General features: G+C 41.1%; 1 protein-coding gene across 4 annotated transcripts in view; it reads left to right on the top strand.

Annotated features, from left to right (window-relative positions):
* plxnb2b (plexin b2b) overlaps positions 1–25,877 on the top strand; it is a 150,692-nt gene that overhangs the window by 31,964 nt on the left and 92,851 nt on the right. For 3 of the 4 annotated variants that reach the window (XM_055029003.1, XM_055028995.1, XM_055029012.1), the window contains one exon: positions 2,225–2,411. The gene's annotated coding sequence lies outside the window, so the exon portion shown is untranslated. Of the gene's footprint in view, positions 1–2,224; positions 2,429–25,877 lie in introns of all 4 variants that reach the window. The other variant, XM_055029022.1, reaches the window with a different exon arrangement.

A 25,877-nucleotide genomic window follows, 5' to 3' on the forward strand; every position in this document is an offset into this window, starting at 1 on the left:
TTTGAAATCCCACAAAAAGGGGCAATAGTATGTGAAATCAATTTTTTTGAGCTTTAAATTGTGTTATGTTATTACCTCCTTAAAAACATAGCTGGAGTGTTGCCTTGATTCTTTAACATGTGTTTGAGAAATCCTTAAATCTCCTGTAGCAACCATTCAGATGTGCAAAACGTTTGGTGGAACGAAACTCCTCCTTGGTGCTGCAGCTTCTGAGCTTCCACCTCACAGAGCAGCATCCGTCACCCCACTGCTCCTAACTCAGCTCCTTCAGACTAACCAGAAGCAATTAGCACGCAGCTGGTGGAACTGTGCATCAGCAATATATGAGCTACATCTCAGTGCAAAGCTGGTACAAACGTTGTTAAAGGGTTAACAAAGGAGCCATGTTGTGATGTCTTCCTGAAAACAGAGTGTCGGAAAAGCAGGAGTTTCTTAAAAGGACTCAGTTTCAAGAGGTAAACTTATGAAATAAACTTTTTTTTTAAGTCCTATTCAGAATTTCTATTACTAAAATTAGATAACACTGCCCTTTAATAAATATATACACACAGATTATATTTCTAAGTAAACATAAGAGCTTGCTTATGGCTAGCTATAGCCATAAGCAAGATACTGATATACATGACTACTCTTTTAATCATAATTGGTGGAGCACATTTATATTTGCTTCATGTTCTGGCACTAAGCTTTTAAGCAAAGTCCATAAATTGTCAATACAGTTGAAGCTGGAGCCATTCCAGGAGTTTATCTGTATTCAATCCAAAACCAGTTTTAATGTGTGTTTGGCATTGTTGTCCTGATGGTGCCTATAATAATCTGGAAGATGCATCTGTCTGGTCGATGCACAGGAAAGTGACGATTAAATCATCATAGACTTGAGAGGTTGCTGACCATTACTCTAAAACTTACTCTAAAAGGCCAAATAAGAGAAAATGGTGACCAATTTGATCATAATAAGAGTCTTTGAAGATCAAAGTGAAGCTGTAAAACAGGGGTCCACAAAGTCGGTCCTAGAGGGCCGGCATCCTGCATGTTTTAGTTCCCTCCCTGATTTAATGCACCTGGATCAAACGATGGCTTGTTAGAGGCCTAAGAAAAACATTCCTGAAAAGGTTGTCACTACCACCGAGGAGAGAACCAAAACATGCAGGATGCTGGCCCTCGAGGACCGACTTTGGAGACTCCTGCTGTAACACATGAGCTCATTGTAGCAACTCTCAAACATGATGGTGGTGGTAGCATCATACTGCGCTGCTGTTTGCTTCCAGGGGTAAAAGTGAATTGCAATAGTGAAGTGGATGAGTTGAAGGCACCTAAAGTCAACAAACGAAAGGTTGATCCAAGTTGGCGTTTGCACAAGACGATGATCCTGAGGTCTGCTCCATGTTGGCCTCGACTGTAACTGTTCTGAAAATGCATGCCCAATGTTTAAAAGCCAAATATCTGGCAGGAATCCAACCGGTGTGATTGAGCTCTTCTATTTTGAAGTAAAACTATAGGCAGATATACAACGAGAATTGAGCCAGAGCCCAACTAAATATCAGTGAGCTGTAATTTATTTTAGTTTTTTATAATCGAGGAAAAAATAATTGAAAGTCCTCTAAAGGTCCAAACTAATCACCTTCATGCTGATGTGTGAAAGTGAACTTGTGATTGACAGCGTGGGGCTGGCTTTTGATCTGTATATTCTTCAGTTTCTGAGGACTTGCCGATCAAAAGAGCAGAACAGAAAGTCTTTTTCCTTCCATCCTCTAGGGACTCGTAGTAGAGCATCCCCCCCTCTTCCCTCTCATCTCGGTCTCCTCCCGTCCCGCTCCTCTTCTCTCCCCCTGTAGCTCTAATCTTCCCTCTGATCTGCTGTTGTCTCTGTCACAAAGAGCAGAATCTCAGCCTGATAATTGCATGTCTGCCGGCCACCACACCTGTTGCTGTCACTGCAGCTGTGTTTTAAGGTGGGGGTGTAGCGTTGCCCTCTGGCCTCTGTAGCTCCAACTCTCACCTCCACCACCTTTGCTACAGGTATAAACCCTCAGGGATGTGGAGATTATGATTTTTGGGGATGGTGGTACATGCAGAGCCGAGTGTTTCCACACTTGATTGTGTTCATTTGTAACCTTCAGTCCCACCTTAAGCACAAGGTGTAGACGCATCTTCTCAAACCGTCGCCAGTAATGACAGTCTCCCCTCTCACCTTCTAATCCTCCCCTCTTTCTTCCCCCTCCAGAGACCGAGCCCTTAATGAAGCCGGGGGTCAGCGGCAGTGTGTGGCTAATTGGCCAAGTTCGCCCGGGGCTGGGGCTACCTGTGATTGAAGTGTCCAGTGAGCACACACTGTGCAGCCGCCGCTGCACCCTACTCTGTTCCACTCCAGCAGCCAAGACGCACCCAGCACCCCCGTCGGCCTCTCTCTAGTGAGTAGCAACCCAAGGTCGTTTTATTTTCACTTATCCTCTCATTTACTTGCACCACTTTGCTGTGTTCCTTTATTATTTTTTCTGTACAAAGAAAAATTCATCGGGGCTTAGCTATTTTCTGAACCACCTGCTCTCTGAGTCACACTGTTTTTTCTTTCTTGTTTTTTGCTTTTTAATTTTTTTGTTCATAAAAACTTGTCACAATTTGTATACTCTTTCTTAAGCTGCATTTTTGCCGCTAGACTCTGTAGACGCGGTCCCTGCATTTCCTCACTTTCTCTGGCTCACACTCTGCTCACTCCCTTTGTCCGCACTAAACACAGTTGGATTTAAGTAATTTTTTATGGTCTCCCATTGGGTAGCAGCCAAGGTGGGAGGGAGAAGGAAAAAAAAGCATTTCAGCTCCTGTTTTGCTCCTGATGGGTGAATCAGTTTCAGGCCAGGCCTCGGTGTATCAAACTGCTTTGAGTAAACAGCAGGGTGTGGAGCTAATGGTGTGTAGGTGGTATAATTACAGGGTTCCTATGCTGTCTGAAAAGGTATTGAATTGGAAATGGCGATTTATTTTTTCTTTCTTTCGGGTCTGAATAAGGACGAAGAAAGAAAACTGAATTAAAAAATAGCACGTTCAGTACTTCATTTTATATCCCACAGTTTCAGGGGGAAAAGCTCCCCAGTTTTAGATGTTAAATTATAATTCTACATCAATACAACTTGAAAATGGTGACCATTAAACTAATACGTTTTAGCTGCCTTTATCCCTTTTCATGCCATTCTCAAGCTAAGCTGTACACCTTCCTTCCTTTCTTTAAAAAGAGCTTAACAGACAGAACTGTTGGAGTATGGTTATGTCTCTTGAAATGTGTATAGGATCCCAGTAATCAGTCGAGCCTCTTCTTTTCACTTCATAACTGTTTTACTCCCTGCTGTTTATCTGTATTAAAAGTTCTGGAGGAAAGAAACTGAACAGTGTCAAGAAGAGGAAGTAGTTCTGTTACACAGTGCTCTGTTTCAGGAAACTATGCCCCAATTACCAGCCACCCCTTGTCCTACAAGTTGAGGGAAGTTCTCAAAGTATTAACTCGGTCCGTTCTAGTGAAACTTTTCATGCGCTCTATTAAGATCTGTTTGTTTATTAAGGGATATGAGTAATTAAATCTGCTCTGATGCTCATTAGCTGAAGATCCCCAGTAATTAACTGCTGCTGTAATGGTTTTTATGGAGAGCGTTGTTAAAACTTTTACTTTACGCGTTTAATTGAAGAGGAGAAACGCTGCTCCACTCATCCAGTCAAAGAGATGAATTAAGGTGAAGAACGTCGCAACATAATTGTGACTGATGTATCAAGGTTTGTCAGATATTTCTCACTTTGTCACAAACAGTTTCTGTGGTGTTTAAGTCCCAAAGCTGTCAGAAAGCTTGAGGAGTTGCTGATTTCTCTGGATGCCTCTTACTCATATGTGGAGTGCTTAGCTTGACAGATGACTCCTTCTCCCCCCACTATGCATCTTCCTCATTATCAGCTGTTTGCTTTGGTCATTACTGTTGTGCTTCACTTTCCATCACATTTCCTGCAGTCCTCTGTGCCCACCAGCCAGCCCTCTGTTGTTACAGATAAATAAAATGCTGGATAATTTGAAATCTTGGCTTCCCCAGGTGCCAGCGCGCAGGCATCTCTCCATCCCCGTTCTATTAAGTGAGCACAGCCAGAGTGAAATATTTAAACTACACGTGTGACCCAAAAATGCATCCCATAAACATTCACACTCCTTATTTATGGAGTTTTCACTGTTTATCCCTTTTGTTGTTTACGCGCTTCATCTCATGTCCCAGAAGATGGTATAAATGTCATGGTAATGACATGCTTTTTGCTATCCATGAGGATTAAGAAGTGTCAATCATTTTTCCCAGGAGGTTTTGCATCAGTGCTACCCCAGAGCAAAGAGCTACATTGGGATGAATGAATTAGCATGCACTAAATCAAACAAATGTTTTTTGACCCTGGGGACAGGGTGGAGCCTGTAGCTTTCTATTGTCTTGTGCAACAGAATGTTGTACATTTTAGATAGATTTTTTTGATTAAAAAAAAAATCTTAATTTTCCCTGCTATTCGGTATAGCAAATGGTAATCAAAGCTGTTCATGGCGCAGTGTTGTCTAGTGAAACTTCACATTGAGCTGCACAGATCAAAATTATTTTGTCTGATTTTCCGATTGCTGGTTCTTTTTCTTTCTTTGACTTGGCTTGATACTCAGTTTAATTGATTTTGCTTTCTCTTTAGCCATAGTAACTTCAGTGATAGAAACAAATCTATTTATTTTAGGAGCCGTGTGTGTTTGATAGTGCAATCTGTGTAAAATAGGGATTTATGTATTAATGATTTTTGATTTGACCTTTTAAACTGCTGTTTCAAGTTAGTGTTGCACATAGTGCTAAAACAACACTCTGTCTTTTCCTCAAGGGAAGAGCCTTACCTCAATATTGAGATATATCAAAGGCTGCCAGCATGACGGACAGGTTTATAGTTTGAAGAGATGGAACAAAGCTCCTTTTCTGCTCTCCGTTCACCTTTTCTGTTATCTGCTTAACAAACTTCAGACGTGTCTCTATGTCCTACAAAAAGGTTTGCTTTTAAATATCTCTTTGCGTCTCTTTGTCCACTTTTTTTTTCTTCTTTGACTTTGATCCAAAAAACACTAAATTTTGAGTCTTCAGTCAGTAACATCAACCACACTAAGATGTTTGATTTTCTTGTTGGTGGTCAAAGCAGGTAAAACTGAAAATATTCCAATAACAAGCAGGTTTCTCATTGCATCACTTTTTAAAATTACATTTGGTTGTGAAAACCTCCTGCATGTCTTTAGGTTTAAGGGAAATCCCAAACTCTGACTCTTTGGAAGTGATGATGGATGATGATGATGGAAACAAGATAAGATTAAAAAAATTTGTCATGCTAAAAAAGTAATTGTTTTTCTTTGCAAGGCTACTCGTCATGCCTTTTAACTTTTATTCTTAGTTTTGTTATTCCTCCCATGAGCTACATGACCTCAGACCTGTTTATTTTTTTGTCTCAAGGATAATTACATAAACTAACTCCAGGCTTTAAAGATGCATCATCACCATGCAGGTTTTGACCATTGTAGCATATACAGACGCCTAATAAATGTCTGGAAATGGTTAAAAATGCTCATATGTCCTCCAGACACATGTGCTTTTGGATAAACTTGGCCCCCACAGAAATGGCACCTCCTTCACCCACCGCGGTTCGGTCTTGCTCATCAGACTTTGGAAATGTCATGTCCTTGTGGACCTAAAACAATAGAAACCACCTTGTTCCTGACTCATCACCGCCGGCCCACCTCCACCACCTCCAACACGGTGCTGTTCCAGTTTTCCATCGCCCCCTGCAAATATCCAAGCTGTCAAGTCGGACCGGGCTGATCGTTTTTGTGCCAGGGCACAGTTGGAACGGATACGGCCTCCAGGCCACATATACTGCTCCTCTCCAGGCCGTGCAAACAAGGCCTGCCCTGCGCAGCTGTCATCTACATGCTAAGAGCTTTGGATTTCTACAGTGCGCTCCTTTTTCGTAATTATGTTTCCATTTTTTATGCTTTTTTTTGTGATAGGTTATCTCTTTGGAACGTGTTAGCGCTGCATGCTTTACAGCTTTCTGAGCACGAATTTCCGTTTCAGCTCATTGTGTGAATCACTGAATTTGCACTGAATCATAGAGATCAACAAGGTGTGCAATTGCAGATGTCTGAATAGCTTGTGCAGATGCTTTTTTTTCTTTTTGTTTGCTCTGCCTCTTTTGCAGCTTCAACACACACGTGTTTTTTTTTTTTTTTTTAATCAGCAGGTGTAATAACGGTCGTCTTTCAGTGGATCGTACGAGCCATAAAATACCCCAAGATAATCGCCACATCTGCAGCTTTTGTTAGGCTGGGAACTGTGGCCTTCAGGAATTATAGGAACATAACATGAGCAGCGAGGGGAGGGTGAAGGGATGGCTGGTTGAAAGACGGATTCCAGACGAGCCTCTCAAACAGTTTCATGTCAAATCCACAGACATACAAATCTCCACAATGATCTGCCAAGTTTCCGGAGAAATCACTGGAGCAGGAATAGCCAAATTTCACACCCCCGCCCCGAGCCCTCTCCTTGCCTCCCTCCTGTCAGCCATCTCTGGACGCCGCTTGGCAGTCGGGGGTGATGGGGAACATCTGTGCAAATCAGTGTGGTTGAATACACTTAACCGATAAGAAGCTTATGTTTATTTCAATATTTTTGGAGACTGGTTTAAAATAGAAGCAGTTTCGTCACTTAATTTCTGCACATATCTAGTCGTGGAATGATTGAAATTTTAACTTCTAGTGGAGGAGTAGATAACGCACTTCCTATGTAGCTAAATTACTTCCTGTGGCTGACAAAAACAAACTCCCTGCAGTTTCCTTCTGGAACTGCAGGTTTTTGCATATATGTGCACCATCAGTTCACTGTTCGCCTGGTTACTAGCTTATCATCAGAAAAAAACAAAACAAAACAGTGAGAGTGATTCAGCAGGTCTCTGGACGCTCCTGCAGCTGCCAGAGATGTGAGCGCTCGGAGTAACTGAAGTCTCTTTTATTTGGTCGCTCCGTAGAATATAAATAATGAAATGAAGCTCGTAATTGGTGGTTCTCGGTAATTAGGACCAAGCTGTCAGCTAGTGAAGTTGCCTCAGTCTGATGGCGCAGCAGCCAGGGCAGTAATTACTATTATCTATGGGGGTTTGTTGACACAACAATAATCCCGTTCTCAACCAGGATAGTGGGGCTTATGTTTACTGTCGCAAGTGTTAAAAGGTTTGGGCAGAAAACTGTGATAAAGACGCGCCTATTTTTTTATGTATGAATCTGTCAAGTGGGCAACATCAACTCTCCGCTGTAAATGGAGCAAGAGGCTCCTGTCCTTGAATTTTACGCTCAATAACTGAGAAGAAGCTTGTCCATATTTTCATTAGTAAAACATTTTTTATTTATTTTTCTCTTTTGCCAGCGTGACTGCCAACCATAAACAGCATTATCAACCATTTCAGCAGGTTCCTGATGCCCCTGTAATCCTGTCATTTCACTCTTGGATACTGCAGGGGTTATCCTCGGTTTGGGGCATATCTGCCCACCTGTCTCTGCTCCTCAGTGTGAGAGATTGGATTTCCCCAACTTCTCATCTGCCTCCATCTCTATACATCTACACACACATTCAGACACACACACACACACACACACACACACACACACACACACCACACACACACACACACACACACACACACACACACACACACACACACACACACACACACACACACACACACACACACACCCCCCCACACACACACACATCCCATCACCTCTAGGATTTTGCTCGTCTCGTCCGCCTCATAGTGTAAATAGCCTGATCTGACCTTAGGATATATGTGTGTACATAAAAATATATGTGTATGGGATAATGGTGCTACAGTCCTTGTGTAGTTCAGGATTATTTGTTGTTGGTGGTATAAGTTCTTCTCTAAATGGAGATTTTGTCATTTTATTTCACAGATTTTAGTTGATACAAGCTTTCCTTCTTTCTGCATAAATTAGACATGTGAATTACCTGATATGACAATGAATATTCAAAAAGTTCAAAGTTGTTGAGCTTTTTCCGTATCCTCAAAAATCCACAAATGAAGTAAAAGCCTCCATGTTCTACTGTATTAGCATTTATAAATAACTTTATGGTAACTACACAGCTGTCTTGGGAAACCTTTTTTTTTTTGTTGCACAATTCCATTTTTAAAAGACTAGGGTTTCCCTATACACTGAACTTCAATCATAATCTCAGTAACAGAGTCTGCAAAATTATTATTGCAGAAAGAATGCTTGGATGCAGTTATTGATGGGGTGTTATATATTGAGCGACATGCATTCAAACTGCATACCAATGATAAATTTGGCCAGTCGCAGGGACTCTTGCTGCCCTTTATGTTCTCGTCAGATGCATATCTTACTGGATGAGAAGCTTGCAGAAAATATGAGAACATTGCAACGATGAAAAATAAAGAGAGGAGTCAAGAAAATGTAGATCAGTTGTAATTGTTATCACAAATATCAGCAATACTCTTGCTGCTACAGACTAGGGAGATGCCACTTTATGTATAGACTTGAATGTGATTTCATTTCAAATAAAGACAAAATGATAGTTGACCTTTTCAAAATGCTGTATATTTGTTTGCTATATCTACTTTTGCACTATTGGCACATTTAACATGAATAAAACTGCATTTTCTTTATATATTTTCTGTTGAGTTTGTGGTCCTTTACTTTTATTGAGATTTCCAAAAGGCTGCAAACATTTGTTTTTCCAGCGTGCTTCCTAGCAGGTGGAGTCAGACTGTCAAAATGTACAAAAACAGAGCAACTCTGCTGTAAGATGTTCGGCTTCCTGTTATCTGCTGATGTCTCGTTCCTTGTTGTAACAGCTTGACTGAACATCAGAGAACTGTTTTCTTTCTTGAAGCTGCTAAAGGTTCTTTCTGTTTCTCTAGTTTCAGTTTTCAACAAACCTTTGATAATAAAAATGTTTTCACACAGTAACAACTTCATCACTGAAGACTGACAATATTGGTGCAGCTTGTTTGGGCTTATGCTTTCTGCATTTGCAGATTAGAACATTTTTGCCAGACTTAAAGGGGTTTTAGCAGTCGATATTTTTCTAAAAGTTGCAAGACACTGGCCCTCGAGGACTGGATGTTGACACCCCTGCAGTACAGGAAGAAAATAGAGCCACTGCACGTGAGCTCGGCGTGAACGAATCCATGGTTCGGCGTTGGAGACGCAGGGCTTAATAAATCCATCAGATTCATTAAGGACGGAGCCCTCTGCTTCGTCTTTGTGGAAAACCGAGAGCGGTGGAGATACCAGCGGCTTATCTATGTACGTTTCCAATTTGTAGATGCGGCCTATAGTAAGGTGCGCTCTATAGTCTGGAAAATATGGTAGTCCTTTTAAACATTTATTTTCTGCTACTTTTAAAAGATTTATTTTGAAGTTTCCGTTTAAACTGACTTTAGTATTCTGTATTACTTTACTAAATGTAAACCTACCTTCCTGTGTATATTGGCTAAAGAAAGTAGATCTTTAGTTCTGGTTCCAAAAAAGCTGCCAACAAATTCCAAATCCAGCATATGTCCATGCCAAAGGCTGAAAACTCAAAAGGACTCTGCTACTTGGTTGTACTTTGGTCAAGCTTTCCTGTTATGTTAGTCTTTCTTTCTCTCACTTTCCTGCACCCGTAAGGAACTGCAGACATATTAAACTATTGTAAACAATCTCTGACCGGCTGCTGCTGAGATGTAAAATCACCTGAATTTGCACACCAGCTGATTTCTCATCACATGTCTATGTCTAACCCAGAAGATGAAGAAAATGAATGGGCAGAAAACCCAGGCGATAATTCTTTCCTCTGCTTTCAACCGAAGTAATGAGTCTCCGTGACCTCTTGTTAGAAGGTGCACTGGGATATTATTGGGTGAATAGAACGGAAAGTCAAAGGCGAGCAAAGGTTGGACGTGTTACTGTTTTCATCTATACAGTGACACACAAGCCGCAACTAGCTGTGACTCTGAATTAAACATGTAGCGCCTGATAGCCTGAGGCATGATGGACATCCAGACATATTGGGAGGCAGAGAAAATGTCTTTTTAAGTACGCTATTTATGGCGAAGATATTGTATTCATTTTATTATAATAAAACATCCATTACTTTTTGAGTGAATGGCATGGGGAGTGTGAGGCCGGCAGAGTGCAGCTCAGAGTAATAACAACAGCGCGTCTACTCTAAATGAGCCAAGGAAAAGAGCAGCTTCCTGTAGATATTAGTTTCCTTTGAAGGGGTGCTCAGGTCTGGTGATATGCTTTGTGAGGAGTAATAAAGAAATATATCTGTTTTTATTGTGCCTTGGCGACACAGTTATGTTTAGATCTGGCATAAGGAGCTGGAACATGGCGTAAAATGATATTATGGCCCATTAGGTGGGGGCCCGGGCTAAGCATCGCGAGCAGTAAGCGGGTATTGGGGGTAATGGGGCCGCGGCGCATTGTCTGTGATCTGCTCTTTCACTTCTCTCTGATTGAATCGTCTACATCACTGGCACTCCATCTCCTGGGGAACCGCAGCAGACAGGGTGATTTTGGCTGAAGACATCACTCTGTCAAACATGGGAGATAAGAGAATAGGGTGGGGGAATTGGAACAAGCACAACCTGAAATGTAAAGGAAGGATGACGTTTGGGGCTTTATAACCAGCTTGTTGTGCAAAAAGAGCCGACCTAAAATTGTGTAGATCTATTTGTCTTGAAATCAAAAGCAGCTTTCTCTGGGCTCTCTCAACAAAATGCAGAACACAGCATGGTTTACTGCAGTTGAAAAATAAAAAGCACATCTTCCAACTACTACTTTGTGGTTCGATTTTTTTTTTCCTGCGATAGCAGCAGTGGTGTCCAGTGCCAGTCGTCCCTAATGGCTCTTCTGCCCGTTAGTTTTTTTTTTCCTAGTTCAACACAACTTCAAAAAATAAATGGTTCATTATTACAGACCTTGGTGAGATGCTGCGAAAATAATTCACAGCATCGTGTGTTGGACAGATCTGAAACAGGCAGGACTCTGCCCCTTGAGTACTGTTCTGCTCTCCTACCTGAAAGGGATGCTTAATTGTTTTAAGTGAGGTTTTGTTAAGCTATCGGTAGCTGCTTTGTTACGTGTAATAATATAGATATAGTTAAGTGCAGCTCTGTTATCTCAGTCAAACAACTGTTATGAAATTACAGTGACTAAGGGTGACGTTGTGTAATTTCACTTTGTCAGCTGCAGCTCTAGGAAGAACACCTTTTAATATTTGGATGTAGCTTTTTTTTTTCTTCCTAATAGCGAGTTGGAAATACAAAAAAAACATCCTACAAATTGAAATTTGCGCAGTGAGAGTTGTTGACTAGTGCCAAATTTAGTAATCAATATGGCTCCCATGTCTATAAAATATGGTAAAAGTTGTAAATATAAATTTATTAGTACCACTCACAGCTTGTAAGTCATAAAACCAGTTATAAACTCTGCAGTGTACAATATCCATCAGCTGTTTCTCTCTATTTTAATGTGTCTGTTCACCAAGTCTGACTCGAGAGACATCTGGAAGGCAGCACAGTCACCAGAAACTGAGTAAAGTTTTTCATTTTGAACCAAGTGATCATTTCTGCAGTAGCATCAAAGACATTCTTTAAGTCTTCCTGGGCTTTTATTTCGAAAGTATCATGACAAGAGTCATACAGCCAGAAGACTCAGACAAAGTAATTTTTAATTGGTCAGATGGGCATTCAATGGTTGATAAAATAATGTCTCTTGCCATAATGTAGACGTTAATTACCTTCTCACTTACAGTTACATCCCACAGATTTGAACACTTTTTGTTTGAGTCTATTTGCATTCCTGGGATCAACTAACTTACTGACTGTTGGTTCTTTACAATTTAGATATTTCTCCTTTTTTTGTTTTTTCTTTTTCCTTTTCTACAAATCCACTGTGACATAACATCTTTCTACTAGTAAGAGAACTATAAATAACCTCATTTTAAAAACTGAATACTCTCTTTAGCCACTTGATGCCTTCCAGCTTATTTGTCCTTTGACTTGTGCATTTCAATCTCGCTGGTCTCAGTCTTCTCGCTGCTGCCCCTCTGCTGGTGGGAATTTCCTTAGTGGAAATAAGTGGGAGGGGTAAAGGTTTTTGCCCTGGCAAAATCTCAAACATGGCCTTTCTTTGGGATCTGCTCATGCAGCAGGTATGAAGGCATAAATCAGAGCGGCTTCCTGCTTACGGCTCATCCACACTGAGTGTAAACTCTGCGTAAACCCCTATCACTTGTCAGATTACACCTCCTCGGTTACACGCTGAAAAGCCAAGGCATTGTGTTTGGGGGGCATAGTTTATCTGTTGACCTGCACAGCCAGCATTCGAGCTCAGGAAGTAATATGAACCAAGCAGCAGAAGAATTCCTGGCATTTTGAACACAACCAGATGTTTCTGTGTTTTTGTTCTCACTGAGCCACACAATGTGAGCCATTACATTTTTTTTTTTAACCAGCATGTAAGGCTAAAAGGACCTGCATGGATTTGTTTCTAAATGAAAACTGGCACACATGCAGTACATACCATGAAAAAACCTGCAGGGAATACTGACTTTCATAACGGAACGAGATGATGCGATAAGAAATGCAATAAGCCAGAAATGGCTGCTGCTGGCTTGTTTATGGCTGCGTCGCATGCTGTCCAAGCCGCCCTCTGTCCAAGCCGCCCTCTGTCCTGACATAGATTACCATTCAGACTGCGAAGATGAGATGAGCAACATGCATATCTCCACATTTTTCCGCACTTTTGGTTGCCAAATCTTCTAAATCTCTCTTTCCGTTGATTTTGACAGCCTAAGAAAAGTTCTGCCAGAAGGACACTGCTTATTTTCTGAATAAATCAGACTTTTTAAACTCCAGTTCTTGAGGCTATGGTAAACTCATCCGTGCCAAGAGTTCTGAAATTAGAATAACTTAATGAAACATGATTAATTATACCTGAGTTTTAGTGCTGCTGTTTTTGTCTGCCAAGAAAATGTCTGGAGTTTGGCAGATGGAATAACAAAAACTGAGTATATGTTTGTCTTCTAATGCCTTTTGAGTAGAAACTGTTCTTTGCAGTGTAAAATGTCAGCCTTGTTTCTGGCATTACACCCACATTGCGTAAGAGCTGACCCCAAGGCGACAACTGAAAGACTTGGATGATTCTGCCGGGGCCACACAAAGGCTTTTCAAATTTATTCATTGTCCGAAAGCCTTGTTCCTCCTCCTCTTTTGGACCAACTGTACCATCAAAGGAAGTGGTGTTCACCGTCTGAGGATTTGCTAACAGGAATGTGTGACTAAGTGTGTGCGTGCAGGTTGCCTGAACATGCAGGCCAGTATCAGCCATCACCACAGGAAATGACCAGCCGTTTGCTTTGAAGTCCCAGCAGAGAGTTTTTCATTATTCCTGCTATCTCCAGAGACACGAGGCGACAGATTCTTCCTCCTCCTCCTCAACCCACAGATACGCTGTGCGCTCACCCCTCCGCTGTTCCGCGCTTCGAGCGGTGCCACCAAATGTCTGTTAAAACGCAGAACAAGCGTCTATTAGCATAGAAAATGGCAATGCAGGTTGCCATCGGGCACAATCCCCACCACTAACCTCTTGCGTCTACACACCATACTTGCCTGAAAAGCATGAGAGGGCATGTGTAATTGCATTTTCTTCACCTCTTGCAAGAAACGGGGAATTCTAAGATTCCCCAACCTTGGCTCATCCTTTCCTCTTCCTCTTTATTTTGCATTCCCACTTGCCTCACTGCACACCTCCACCTTATTGAAACCTCCACCTCCTCTCCTTAACGCTCCTAGCATGTTGAAATGTGTTGTGTGTGGAGATGAAATTAATTGGATCCAACCGTAAAAATGTTCAGCTTCCCCATGGTGTGCTGCTGTGTGAGGCAGGATTGGCACACTCATACCAGATCCTTTTGCAAAAGCCTGCTCTGCTGCCGCTTTGTGCCAATCTGAAGCCTTGCTTCCTACACACAGTCTTGCATGGTATCAAATGGTTTAGCATGACACCCCTCCAGAAAGTCTTTCCCTTGTTCCCATATAACAGATGCCTTTTAGCAGTGTCTTATAGAAGTTGTGTGTACAACTTTGAGAGCAGAGAAGCAGATGTTACTCTGCCAGCAGGGTGTATGCCAAGGCATCATGCCTGTGTTGGGTGTGGTTGAAATCTGGGTCAGGAAATCCCCGTTGACATTATTACATGAAGAAATGGTAATTGTTCCACCAACATCCGCGATAATGAAAACGCTGGTCTTCGTCTTCTGAATGTACATTGTAAATTAGAGTGACAGTCATAATGACAAAATAGCTAATCTGCTAATATTAGTGTAATCTAGATTGTTTGTATGATAATGGAGGCTTTTTAATTAGGAAGCATAACAGAAACCAGGGGCTTAAATTTGTGTTTAGGAGCTTTTTCCTTTTTTTTCCCCTTGAATTCTGGTTAATTTGTGTCACAAATGGCCATTTAAGGTATACAACTTAACATAGATTTTTATGTGACTAACCAGCCAGTAACCACCAAGTAGGGAAGAGCCACAAAATCAATAACATGATCAATATCAATAGAAAATACTTGGGATAGAATGTTTGATCATTTCACTGGATTTTAATCCAGAACAGCAGAGCATTCTGGGGGATGTAGGCAAATAAAAAGGCTGCCTTGAACAACATGTTGAGTAACTTGCGCAGCAGCAGTTTCAGGTGTTTCTTTAGACAAACAGTGTTGTGAAGTGACAAGAGAAAATAATTACAACAGATCAAGAGGACATTGTGGATAAAATAGGAAAAGTTACGTCACCAAGTTGATAGTGTTTTGGACATTTAAAGAAAAAATAAATCAATAATCAAGTCTTTGATTATTTAAAAATCAACAGATCAATGCTTTGAAGCAACTAAATTGTAGCGTCAATATATTTTAGTAAATCACACAGTCCGTAGGCACTCTATTGAACACAAGGTGCCGCTGTTGAGAAAATGATGCCACTGCACAACATAAATTGCAGGAGAAAACGAATAAACAAGAAGTATTCGTTGTATACAAAAACAAATGGCACACATTTAAACGTATATGTGTGTGATCAACACAAACAGAAGTGAACATACTAAAATAAACTCCACCCGCTAACTTGGACGATGTTTAGTTTGCATAAGAAATACAAACCAAATATAAACAGTTAAGGCTGTAATAGATTATAGGTTTAATATCCAGGTTTAATGTGTTGAGCTGTCGAAGTTTGCAGGTGCTCATTATTAATGCTTCATCTGTCCAGAGGTTGCTGTTTGTTTCTCCTCCCTGACACATCAGTGATGGGCGTCTGTTGTTTTTTTGGCCTTCTCGCTCGTCCTGCTGGCTGGCTTTGTCTGATTTATGACAGTCTGGAGCTAATGGCACAGAACCGGGATTTGTGTCCGTGGTGTTGTGACTGGGCTGGTGCCGGCTCATTGGCCTCCTTGCTTTGCTCTGTCCCTCTTCGTCTCTCTTCTTTTTTTCCTTTCCCGTTCCCTCTAGGTGTTGAGAGAAACAGAGGGAGATAGGCAATGAGTGACTGTGCTGCTGATCAGCATCCCCATTCGCCAGCCCATTCGTCTTCATTCCCTCCACATCTTTACGCCAGATGAGCCAGGATGAAGGCTGGCAGGGGAGCTGAGCTGACTCACCTTCAGACAAGGCCACCAGACCTTACCTCACCTTTCAACCCTTTTCATTTCTCTCACTCCCCCTGCGCTTCCCCCTCACACGACAACACAGCCTTCACTCTGTCCCTTCTTGTAGGAGCACAAGGCAGGGGCCAGCCTGTGAGGCCAGCAGGGGGCCTTGTATGTGGAACTGTGTTAATTAGCACAGCAGTCTGGAGACGGAAGCTACGTTATCTACTGCTACCACCCCCCTTCCTTCATACCTCCCGTTCCTCACTTCCTCTCCCTCTCTCTGAGCGTCTCTCGAGGTTGCTGCCATCATGCCGCTTGCGCCGCCAGGTTTATGAAGGGTGTCGCTGCCAGCTGTCATTTTATGGACGAGTGCCAACTTCTCTTGGTGTCTACCGTTTGCTGTCAGTTGTTCGTTTATTCCCATTTCTCATTCTGTTTTTCCTTACTACCCTCCGTTGTGTATCGGCTAATAAACTCTTTTGTCTTCAGTCTATTTTTGAATTTTCCTGCATCACCTTGGGGGGAAAGGGTGTTTGTGGAGCTCTCACAGCACATTTGTTTAGCTCTGGAAAGGTCGGGTAGGCCAGAGGTCACTCAGGTCGGCAGACTGTCTGCATCCACTGCTCCACACCGGCTATGCAATCTGTGAGCAGTGTGTTGAGAGCAAAATGGACTCAATTTCCTTCACACCCCAGTGCTGTTGGCTTTCTACAACATCAACGGTCAAGATGGCTCAAACAAACAACCAGGGCTTTTACACTCACCTGTCAGATATGCCTTTATTAATGTTTTTACAAATCAACCAATCACATGAGAGTAATTCAACTCTTTGTCATTCTGGGTAAATGCAACCAAAACAAACCCAAGAGTCTAATTCTTAATGGCTCTTGACCTTTCATCAAAGACAAAAGAAAAATTCCTACAATCACAAAAATCTGATGTCACTCCATTTTTGTTGAAGGAAGATGTCTTCTTCAGAGTTTTTTGTGCCGTTTACTTCAGTGGTTCTTGCTGCAGCACCACCACAGACAAGGGATTGAACAGGTTTTCCAATTGATCTGAAGCGTTGGACACAGTGCAGTGTGGAAGTGAACCACAGGTGAAAATATAACAAATGTTGCAATTTGTGTCACCAGTCAGTCAAACTCTACCAGATGATCAGGTATAAAAAGATCCTTAGAGGCTCCCTATGTACTGGGATGTTCTAGCACCATCTTCCAGTTTTACAGAGAAATATCCTCCACGAAATATCCTGGAGTGGCTGATGTGTGGATAGAAGTACCTTATTTATTTCATGTCATAGAGCTATGCTTATATTAAACTGGTGTCCCAAACATGACAAGTTCATTATGCTCCCAATGATCCTACATAGTCACCAGACTTTAGTCCAATAGAGCAGTGCTGCGATGTGACGGACCTGGAGATTCTCGTTGTGGACGTGCAGCTGACAAATAAGCAGCAACTATGAGATGCCATCATGTAAATATGAATCAAAATCTCTGAGGAATGTTTCAGACACCTAGTTGCATTTGTCACAAAGAATTAATGCAGTTCTGAAGGTAAAAGAAGATGTAGCCCGTAAACTGCCCCATGAGAGTGCATATCCGATCAGGACAATGAGATTCCCAGTAAGCTGGCTGCCTCTTTCCATGACCTTCCTCTCTTCCCAGCAGGCCGAGCAGGTCATTTTCTCCGTGCAAACGCTTCTTCCACTGTGTCTTCATTCCTGATTCAATTTTTTGCTCCATGGGTGAATTGTAGCAAATTTCATTCCTGAGTTTTAGACGGAGCGAGAGAGACAGAAGCAGGAGGTGAGTCGGTCCACTATTATACACGTGACTTATGAAAGTGAGCATTTGTTGCTCACACAGACCAGCTTCATTCAGTTAAAGAAAAGCAGGGTCTTCTGTCTGTCTTGAGACTTTGAGCTTGACTGTCTGTGGGAATTTTGGTGTGTCTGAGGGTGAAAGGGATTTGATTTATATAAATATTTGGGCTTTAGTTGTTGAGAATCCCAGTCTGGCATGTTGTGGGGGAGCTCTGAAGCACTGCACTTTGTTTGACCCTGGACTACTTATGAAGTGGTGTCTTGAGCCAATTTTAGCATACATCTATTCCAAATAAAGACATAAAACCCACCCTCTTGTGGAATTGAAGCCATGTCTTCTCCATCCACAAACACACATCGCTCACACAGGGATTTCAGCATTTGCTCCTGAGTATTTTAGCTTTGTAAATAAAGCTCTTTTTGTCTGTGATTGTTTCGAATAATCTGTTGGCTGTCTTTTTAAAGGACGCACTGGACGATGCTAATTACGCCTTTAAATAAGAACTTCTTTGTTTGAAGTAGCCTCCTTCCAAATCAGTTCTCTGTAAAACCACTTCCATTCATCTTTGTTGTTTTGTCTTTTTATTTTATCTGTCTGTTTCTCCGTCATCCACGCACAGAGAGCTTTCCGCTGTATTCCACACACGGTTCGGTTGGGCTTTTGAGATATTAAATTTTAAAATTCTCTCACTTATGAAGTACTTTGATACCCTTGCTAAAGTAAACCAATTCCACTGTCGGGGGAATTAGGCCCGCTTTTGTACCCTTAAACCCCCCTGGTGCTGTGCAGTACTGTGATATGGCTTTCTCTCAGAAAAATAGTGGAACAAGGACAGAGCTGGTGGGAGGGAGACTGTCTCTGATCTTCTGACTCTTTCTGAACCTTTTTGTGGTGCCGACCCAATGCATCAACACTCACAAACATATACATTTCTCACATCCAGAGCTTGACAGAAGTTGCACTGCTTTTTGAAAGAGAGGCTTATGAGTAGGAAAAGCAGACTGGAGCTGAAAAGAGGTCTGGGGATGATGCATTGTCCCCTCATTGGTAGCAGAGGTAAGAAGTCTGTGACCTCTGACCTATCGATCTCTTCAGTTCATCCAGAGAAAACATGGGGCTGTCTAGCTGCTTCTCTGATTGCTCAGCCTGTTAATTTAAATGGACGTCCATTGCTTGGTAGGTCTTTGGAAGATCATTTTTTCCACATTTTCAAGTCTTGAACAGACCTTGTTGAGATGCTGATGGTGCTATTAATTCAGCTTTATCTCTCCAAGGCCTTATGCCTAATCTGTTGTGTTTTATGTTCTTCACATTGCTGTTTGTTCCCCAATGTTCTCTAGTAAACCGCTTTTGAAAAGTTGAAGGGTTTAAGTGCTTTAAGATGGTACTGTATGTTTTGTTTCCTGTAGCTTATCGTATCATGCAACAGTCCATCCTAACACTGCCTGCATGGATATCAGTCTTACGCCTTTGCTGTTGGTCCCCTAAACCAAGGATTAGCAACAGGTTTTATCCTCTACCACTTAAGCTCTCTTGTAAAAACAAAGACTTTATTACCCAGCGTGAGCGTGCATAATAATGGTTTTTATTTTGATTCATCCCTTGTTTGTAAGATTGTTGCACCAAAAAATATGGTGTTGCTCTGTTGGTTGCAGATAGAGGTTTAAGAAGGTTTAGTTGGAAAGCAAAGTAGTATTCACGAATGCTAATAAGCTACATACAGTGTGAAGCTCTCGGTGTTGACTGTCAGCTAGGTAAGCCTCAGAGACGTACAGCAGGATGATTCGGTGTTAAGTCTGTCTTCTGCTTTTCCTTTTTTTTATTTTTATTTTTTTTTTTTTACTTTTTTTCCTGTTTCTGGAGATATCTTAGGGTGAGCAGCTTTTATCCATGGCTTCTATGTCTCCTTAGAAGCCAGTGACTGACTCCCCCGCCCCTCCTCCTCGGTTCCTCGCTGCTGTGAAATGGAATTGCTTTCTCGTTCGTTAAAGATTTTCTTGTCGCTGCCTCATACTACTTCAGGAGTGAGATCACTTGAAGTGGGTGAAAGTTCTCCAAAACCCCCTGGAAAATTATGGTGTGGTAGTAGGGGTGTGTGTTTGGGTGGGGAGTGTGGGTGTGGAAGCCCACATGAATAGGAAAATTGCTTTCTGCTTTTTCTTCTGCTTTTTTTTTTCTTCTTTTTTTTTAAGAATTGAATCTGTTCAGGGGATCTCTTTTTTTTTTTTTTTTACTGACAATGCACAAATTAATTCAGGCATGTTGTCGCTTTACATTAAAGCATGAAGCGGCCTGTTGGTGCAAGGGGAAAGCAATCCGTCTTCTGGTTGCCATGGAAGCAGGTGCGCTGTAGGATTTGGTACCAAGCATGCTCGTTCTGCCAAAAACTGCTGCCCACCTATATCACATAGGCTTTTCCAGGAAGTGAATGGGTTTCCTTTCAGACCATGAAGTGTTCTTTCTGAAAATCATTTGGATGCTGCTTGTATTTACTGCTCCCATGTGCGGCTTCCTTTAGTCTTTTCATGTGATCTCTTCCTCTCACTCCAAGAATGAAATGGGAGAGGATAATCTGCAAGCGTTTGAAATAATTCCACTTTTCTTACATGATGTTTCGCTAAACAGTTGTGTGCAGCAAATAGGCTTTGTGATCGTTCTCATAACTCGCCTCCCTCTTTCTCCTCCATTTGCTCCGTCCTCTTTCACTCAAACTCTCATCATCGTTTCCATCTGCCCCTTAACAACACAACTGTTCCCAGTGCCTCGCAGTCATGCCCCAGCACCCATGGTGTTGCCGTACCAGCGCGGCGTCACTCGGTGGGTGTGTAGCGCCAATCTTAATCACACTGGGCGAGCACACCTGTGAAAACAGATGTCCACCGGGGCTGGCGTGCTGTTCCTCTTTAGGTGGAGCGTCTGCGTGTGGCTCCGAGCCACTCGTCCTCCTCCCCTGCACACTTCTGTGCACAGATTTTCTCAGGTTTGCAATGAGCTGATCTGGATCCAAAATACCCAGACAGGAGGATGCCACAGCGGCATCAGGCGGGGAACAGGAAACCCCAGTCCTCAGGCTCTTATCACGAGTCCTGCTCAAAGATGATAATGAGGATCTGATCCAAAGCCGCAGACTTTCTCTGTTTACGAACAGGCAGACGTATTGATGTAATGCAAAATCAAATTTTGAGAATTTTGATGCCACTATAATCCAAAATCAATGTTTCAGCCGGTTTTTTATGAGAAAAATGAACAAACATCAGACATTGACCTTTTAGAAATGAATCTTGCTGATTTATGAAAAGATTTTCCATAAGAGCGGGTTTACACGGACTCTTGGCATATAGAAAGACATTAGCAAGAGCATGCTAATACCTCCTTTCATTTAAGCTGTTTAACTCTCCAGCAGTCAATACAATATTTAGCTTTGTATAATTAAATCCTTATCTGATAGAAGGCATCTTTTAATGCCAGAGCCACACAGCACTACTGTTGCCTACGGGTGTTTAGAATAATGTATGCTCTTAATTTGGTTTGCCAGATAGCGGCTGATGTTAATGAGTTACTGCTGAGTAGTCTATATTAGTGAATTCTAAAGAGCCAATAAACCCAATGTTAGCCTAAAAAAAAGATTATGTGATTTCTATCCACCAAAAGCATTGGCTGTTTTCCTTTGCTGAAACCTCAATCCATTTTTCTGCTGTCAAGTCTTCCTGTCTGAGCTTCATTTTATTGAGGTTCTCCTCTCATGCACTCGACCTATAGAGAAGCTGCCCATGCACATCTGAGCTAATGCTTTAAGCGGCCACTTCATCCATATTGCGTAAATATGGCAGATTAGGTTTCAAGTTAATAGTTTTTAGCCCTGTTCGTAAAATGTTTGCATTTTGAAATGCCAACCTTTTTAACGTCAATACTATGACATTGCAGCTTCTGAACATACAGTGGCTCTCAACACCTCTGTGTAAAACTCCAGGATTTGAAATAAATCATTTCAAAACCTTTTTCTCATATATTCTGACCTTTATTTTACACTGACCACGATGAAGCTATTTAGAGATATAAACAAACAGCTACAATAACTTGGTTGCACACATGAATCCCCTTAACTAATATCTTGCTAAAGCATCTTCTGACCAGTTTTTAGCATTCAGGCTTGTGGAGTTTTCACCTCGTGCAAATTATATCTAATCTAAAATTATGTTTAACTGTCCTTGTTAGATATAAAAAGCCCTGACTTTTTATATTTTTAACATTTATGTTAAAAAAATTGTTTGCAGATAGATGAGAAATGGATCTTATCATATAAAAGTATCAGTCAGGAGAAAGATTAAATTCCACATCATTATTTATACACCGTGGTACACTGAAGGTCATTAATGTTGGTAGAAAATTTTGGGATAACTATAACATTATAAAAGCTGGATGTTTCTCCAAAATTATATGTATAAAAATAAGGTAGACATTGGTCAGGGAGAGTGATAAGAGGCCAGAGGTACAACTAAGTGAGGTGAAGGAATTTCCAACAAAGACTGGTTGTGTTCTCCATGTGATAACAAGCTCCAGTATTGTTCGTGCGTCTGGAATAAGGAGTAGGCTTACAAGATTGAAGTCGTTTGCTCTGAAGAGCCAGGCCTGGCTTAAAGCTCTCACAAATTTATGGAAGAATGTCTTACAGTTTTGGGAAGGGATTTCAAGGCGCTTTCACAAAGTTTTAGTTCAAAGGTTCACACACACATTTGCAGGCAGGTTATTCCACCTTTCTTTGCAAACTGATTTTTCAGTTGAATTGTACGGGACAAACGTTATGTTTTTTGTTTTTTCTTTCAAAGATTAATCATTGGGGCACCGGGAGGCTCAGTTGTAAGAACAGGAGCAGAGACAGTAGTCCTCAGTGTGACTGTCCTGGGTTCGATTTCCGATCTTGGGGCATTTGCTTCATGTCTTCCCCTTGTCTCTCCTCTCTTTACTGTCTTAATTACTTTTCAATAAAGTTCACTGGGGCCCAAAAAAAAAAAAATACCTTCAAGATTTATCACAAGCTTATTTTTCTTTTAAAAGTCACAAACCCAGGATTTTAACACGTGTCTGTCTGACTTTTCAGGAATACTGTATCAAATCCACAGATTTCACTTTATATACTTACTGCTTGTACTTTCCATTATAAAAGTGAGTCCTGTATTTCAGCATTTGTGAGGAAGATTTATATCTCAGCCGACAGGTAGTACAATTTCAGAATTGCCAGCGCCGGGTTGTGATTTAATCCAGTCTGGAATCTATATGTCTGTGATATTTCTGTTCTGCCCCCATCTGAGAAAAGATTACAGAACGAGCTATTCTATCATAATTTAAATTATTTCCAGAGAACGAATTTGAACGTAGAGTCAGGTTTCCTTGGGTAGTGCTACCTTTGCTGTTAATGAGTTTCATCAGGTTTTTGTACATCAGGTTAGCTGAGGAAACTTAATAACTCTGCTGACCTTTTCGCTCTGGGTGTAGCAAGCTTGGCACAAGATTTTGTGATATTTAAATTTGATCGTCCTCATCACAAAGTCAAGTTCACCTCCCAAAGCACAATCTAGCTGATGTCAGTGTGACTTTTTAGCTGGTTGGCAAAAGAAGCAGTGGCAGTGACAAAAAGCAACTTTATCTCAAACTTGAGGTGGTTAACTGTAATATGACCAATGACATGTTTACTAGTGGTTATTATATCATGACAAATATGTCATTTTTTTATACATCAATATTTAAATCAGATAAATTCCAATTGCACTTCTGATTCCCTACCATGCAATCCACATAATGCATGGTAGCTTTAGCAAAATGCTCTGTCAGGCTCTCCAAAATAGGCTCAGTGTAAGATTTGTAATACAACCTTGAATAAAAAATTATCTCACAGTAGAGATGTGAAAAAGTGCCCACAAAAGACCTTCATTTATTCATATTATGAGAAATAATAGATCTCAATACTACTACTCCAATCTGAGGTATTGCCCTACTGCATTAAAAATATCAAACATGGAGTCTGTTAAATCTTAACAGCTTTGCTCAGATATGTCTTGATTGGGCTCCATCCTTTGCTCCACACAAAATGTAGGTAAAGTGGTCACTCCAAAACTTAGTCTGGCATCCAATTAAAACGACTGTAAAGTGGAGAACACGATCTGACACCTTAGTATGCTTTGGTCCTGGTAACCAGCTCATTGTTACCCCACAGCAGGAATGAGGGGGAGGCTCGGGATGGCTACTTGTTTAATTTCATATTTTCACTTTCACAATGGAATCAAAATATTTAATGACTGAACAGAATGAATGGCTTTTGGTTGCATCATTTCCTGCAGCTTGTCATTACCTACCCTCATTAATTTACCATTTGCTTAAATACTGTCTGGAGCTGTAGCTCTTAGTTGAGGAGAGAGTGGGGACTTTTTTTTTTTTTTATCACCCACAGTTCTACTTAACTGTCCTTACTAAACTGGCCTCATGGAGGCTTTCAACACCACAATTAATTGAAAGTGAAAAGTTCATTTTCCCATTAGGGATGTGGAAATTATTTCTGGTCAGCTTTAACCTGTAGCAGAAAGTGTCAGTGCTTTGTTTGGAGAAGCTTTGAGTGTTTTCTTGACACATGGACTAATTTACAGGATGTGTACGACATACCAAACGTCTGGTTTTAAATTAAAAAAAAGAATTTGAGCTGCACTGTGGTTCAAGCAAACACTATATAGTGTGGCTTTTTCCACTGTGCCAGCTTTGCATCATGGAGTCGCATGGGTCAAGTTTACAAATCATGGTTCACATCTTCATGCGATTTTGCACAGAGATTATATTGCAACACATACATTTTTCTGCGTAATTAACTTTCTGATACAAAAGTAATGGGGTGGAAAAATCCCCACGGTTTTGTTTGCTCAAACTGCTCTGAAATTTGTGAAGGTTGGAGTCGTTTTGGATTGCAGCAATTTGCTCCACGTCATCCAGCATGAGTCAGACGTCTCAAACCTTTAACCTGCTTCTGTCAGGGTATCGTAGATGTACAACTACATCTATTTAAAAGATAAAAAGGTGAATTTTATGCTATGTTAAACTTGGCTTAATTTCCAAGATGCTGCTGTGAGTTCACCATGCTCACATGCTCCATATGCCCCATTCTTGTTCTAGCATTGCATCCAAACGGCATCGATCCAACCTCTTATCTCCACTCTGATCCCTGTGTTATTTCAGGAGCATAGGGATAGCTTAATGATCTATTGACCTAATCTATCGATCTGTACAGTCGACCACAATGGACCATCTACTGAAGAGCAGCCTGTAGGGCACGAACTCCTCTCTGGCCTGCCTCCACTCAACTCACACCCTCCCACCTCTTCTGCTAACAATCTACACCACCCTGCGTTCACTGTGTAGCTCCATAGAGATTGGGTCTTAATGTGCTTTAAGCACGAGGCTGTAAAGTGGTTTACATATCTCGGCTCTGAAACCAGTGCAGTTTCTCACGTGACTGTAGATCTGTTGGCTCAAATAGCTGCTGGCTCTGTACGTTTGGTGCTTGAGGGATTTTGTGAGACACAAGGTAATGTGTTATGTTGATGCATAGTATCGATACAGAATGTAATGTGTAATACCCAAGATATTTCACAGAATTTCATCACATAGAAATCTGGAAAGTGTGACATTCAATTGCATTCAATATGATTCACCTAAGTGAAATCCAGTGTCAGCAGTTATTTGATCATTTATGGACATGTGGAAGAAGAGACTCAAAGTTTTTGGTGTAGATTGAAAACTGACATTGTAACTCAACCTAAATACAATTTTAATCAATGCTAAAACATAGTAGTGGCAGATTCATGCTGTGTGAGGCTTGTTTTTTCAGCAGATGTAGGAAAATTAATTACAGTTGATGGGAGAATGGAAAGAAGTCCCTACAATTGAATACAGAAAGAAACCAAATAAAATGGATACAAATACATTTAAATGCCACTCTTTTCAAAATCATTTGTCATTTTCCTTCCTTTTACTTTCTATAGCCAAGTTTGCGGTCATTGAATAAAATCCTACAGGTTGTGTTTGTAACCTTACGTAATTATAGGGATTCAAAGGAAAAGGAAAACACTTTGTCAGCCGCATATCTAGTTTGTTTTAAAGAGAATAAATTAGAAGATGGAGGTGGCCTTCAAATACAGCCCAGTTTGTATTTGAAACCAGTTTTACTTGCAGATAGTTGGAAATATACAATAAATATCATTGTATGTTTACCTTCAATTTGACAGGTTGAAGGTATCCTTT

The sequence above is a fragment of the Poeciliopsis prolifica genome, unplaced genomic scaffold (genome assembly GCF_027474105.1).
Source record: "Poeciliopsis prolifica strain line A6 unplaced genomic scaffold, Auburn_PproV2 SCAFFOLD001, whole genome shotgun sequence".
NCBI lineage: Eukaryota > Metazoa > Chordata > Actinopteri > Cyprinodontiformes > Poeciliidae > Poeciliopsis > Poeciliopsis prolifica.